General features: G+C 47.1%; 1 non-coding gene across 1 annotated transcript; it reads right to left on the bottom strand.

Annotated features, from left to right (window-relative positions):
- Positions 1–839: 839 nt before the first annotated feature.
- trnah-gug (transfer RNA histidin (anticodon GUG)) lies at positions 840–911 on the bottom strand. Its single transcript has one exon. It is a non-coding gene; the product is annotated as a tRNA-His (tRNA).
- Between the last annotated feature and the right edge of the window lie 2,704 nt (positions 912–3,615).

Raw genomic sequence — 3,615 nt, forward strand, 5'->3', positions numbered from 1 at the left:
TCTCCACCACACACGTGCAGCAGTTTGTCAAACATTTAGAGGCTCTTCTAAACTCTTCACAAACCTCTAATAGAGGTTATGCTATTCATTTGTCCTACTGATACAAACGGGCTGGGCCCAGCACAAATCCACTGAAATGATAATACAAGTAATTTAACTTTGGTGACCCTCTCCAGCTCCAATTTCTCGATGTTTACTGGCTCATTGACCTCTAGTTTCCTCTTCTTGAAGTCAGTAGTCTTCTCCTTGCTCGTGCTGACATTAGGTGGGAGGTTGGTGTGGCGTCACTCAGCCAGATTTTCAATCTCACTCCTTTCTCCTGATTCATTACCACCTTTGCTTTGGTGAACAATAGTGGTGTCGTCCACGAAATTAAATCTGGCTGGTTTTGAACAACGGCACTTAGCCTCAGAGAGACAAAGAGTGAGACTGGTGAATAAACAAATAAATATTATTTTGTTACCTGTACTCCAAGCTGCTATTACAAACGTATTTCATTTTATTTTTCCTCCCGGATATCACAGACACTGTGGCCGCGGGAAATGGCAGTGCCTGGACCAAAGAGTTGAGATCCTCCGCTTTTCCTGAGACAATGCGGCTTTCTGTCTCTTGTATTCTTCGGCCCAGAGGTCGATCGCAGCTCGTTTAAATTCCGAGCTTTCTGATCTATCGAGAAAGTTAATTTCTCCAAATGTATTAGTGAGTGTGGTAGTGTATCCAAAGGAAAACTACTGGTGACACAGGAGACAAAATTTCCTGCAAGTAGTGACAGATGGAAATTCAGTAAAAGAGAGCTTTTAATTTGCAGGTGAGGCAAGTTAAATGTGTGATCACCGGTCTGCCGTGACTCGGATTCGAACCGAGGTTACTGCGGCCACAACGCAGAGTACTAACCACTATACGATCACGGCTACACACTTCAGCTGTGTGATTTCTGCTGTGAAATCCTCTGGCACCGTTGTGACTCAGTCAATGGCTGTCAGTGCCTGGCGGCGCTCCTGCATAGTCGTATGCATGAAGTACTGGAGATACCCAACAGACCAGCCGCAACTGTGACAGGAGAAACAGTGTCTACACTTCATGTACATGATCCGCCCGCAGAGCTGAAAAAGTGAGAAAAGAAGTGTGTGAAGATGAGCGAGATGTCTTTGATAGGGGAAATAAACGGAGTGGCCTTGGGAAAATAAAACAAGCATCTGGACGAATTCAGTTGGACGGTGCAGCCAATAGAAAGGAAGAGTTATTTTTTTCTGTATCAAGTCTGTGGCCATGAAAATCGTCTGTCAGCAAAGTGGTTAATAAATCATTGGGAATAGTTAGTGGGGAAGAACAGGGACTAAAGAACGGAGGCAAGAGAATGTTGGATGTGTGTTGTACAAAAGCTGATACCAAGTAAGTATAACCGTAACAAGTGGATGCTGGAACTCTTTGGTTTCGCTTCAACAAACAGACCCAAGCTCGGTAGCTGCTCCGAGACTCACTATAGTGTTAATACAGTGAAGAAAATAGAGGGGTGCGAGCAATGCTTTATACTGTACACTACCTACTCCACTAATAGGTAGGGCGAACTTAAGCAAAGCCTAGTAGTCTACGCCGCTGAGTATACTTAGCAACGTCTGTGTGGTCCCTGAAGCAGGCGATCGACCGTGGACTGGCTAGGTGGAGGTCTTTGACGCCATTTCAGATGCTTGGCCCGAAGGTGGGACCCAGGCGAGTGGTCTGCGCAAGAAAGCAGTTTCCCACCTTTATAGTTCTATCGCCACCTCCCAGACCAGCTGGAAGGGGAAAAGCATCCAATCCGCCACTTGCACAATCCCAATGTCACAGTGGTAGCGGATCCAAATGTAAGACGCAGACACTGAAGTACAAGGAACAGGACTTGACTCGAGTAGGGACGTGACAAGATACAGAGAAGGAGCAGGGACAAGAACTGAGACTTGGGCTTGGCCCCCGAGCCAGAGACTGGACAAGGACCCAGAACCTGGGTGTTGCCTCGGGATCCGGCCCCAGAACCAGGCATGGATATGACATGAACGCAGGACTGGAGTCTGGGGTCTTGAGGCTTGAGGCTTGGAGACAGGTGGGGAACTGTGCATTAACATGGAGCCGGGACGTATCCTTCGAAATCCCGGGACTTATTTTCAACACCACACCTACATGAGGCAGTACAGTACATAGACATAGAGCCGGGACTCAGAAAGCCGGGACTCATCTCCATCTCCACAGTAAGCTGGGTCAGGGCAATCCATCGGGTAACGGCAGAACGGCCGGATGTACCCAACAGAGGCAGAGAAAAAGGCAAGACGAGACAGGTCCCCCGCAGGGAAACGGCAGGAAGGCCTGACTTACCCCACGGAGGCAAGGACAAGACAAGACAGAACCCTCCCCCCCCTGGCAGGGCAATGGCAGAACGGCCTGACCTACCCCACAGAGGCAAGGACAGACAAGACACATGCCCCCGCAGGGCAACGGCAGTACGGCCTGACTTCTCCCACGAAGGCGAGGACAAGAAGAGACAAACACTGAAGAACGACAGACAGGTCCATATCTGCAATGGGGATTGAACCCGACAGTGGTGCAGGCAAGGTATCCCGGCAGAGAATCAGGCGAGGTATCCAGGCAGAGAGTCACGCGAAGGGAGAAAAGACAGGGAGGGGAACAGGACAGTCCAGCAGACAATCTCTGGTTTGCCGAGGTACTTATGTCTCTGCACCAAAACGAGAATCATGTGCCCACAACAGAAACTGGGGAAAACCAGAAACCCTGGAATAAGGAGCTATGAACTGGACCGTGAACTGCAATACGGACTTCACGGTCTGGAGCATGACACCCAACGTGGAACAATTCCAAGTGCTGGTCATGTATGAAGCCAACACACATCCTTCACACCTGCCCGTACCAGAAATGGGTGGCTTTCAACAGTCGGCCTCTGCCTCCCCAGGGACAATGGATCCTATTAAGCTAACAATCAAGCAATGTGAAAAACATTTTTAGAGACAAGGTAATTGATTGAACTTACGCTAATCAGCATTTTTAGCTTGCTTTCTTGTCTTGTCATCCGGTATACTGGGGCATACATTGTTCTCCCCTTATTTAGTATCAAGGGTCAATCTGCCCAACAACGTAAATTCCTATTTGTTATCCATTTCTTTACCGTATCCATTTTCATACACACTAAATCTACCCATACACTACACAATTACCTATACAATGTGCTGAATACAATCAACGTAAAATGTACCTGTTGCAGCGGAAGGCAATGCCCACAACGGTTGGTGAGGATAATGAGGATCTAATTAGGAAACAGTTGGAATCCTATGGCTGGTATGGAGAGCTGGAATCAAGGAAAAGCCTGACGACTTGGACAATTGATCCTGAGTGTAAAGAAGTAGTTAATACATAACTTTGGCAGACAATGTCACTAACACTCCTGGGAGGTTCTATTCATAAGTTAAACGGGAAAAGTATATCAGTGAAATAATGTTTCCCAATAAAGACTAACGTTGATCTTTATATATGGATCCATAGAAGATAAGCGATGATTCAATGATTAGTTTCGTCTGTGCTCAATTGTAAGAAAATCACCGAAAAGAAAAAGAATCAAGTAAAGTAGTG

Source organism: Mobula birostris, chromosome 3, assembly GCF_030028105.1.
Source record: "Mobula birostris isolate sMobBir1 chromosome 3, sMobBir1.hap1, whole genome shotgun sequence".
Lineage (NCBI taxonomy): Eukaryota > Metazoa > Chordata > Chondrichthyes > Myliobatiformes > Myliobatidae > Mobula > Mobula birostris.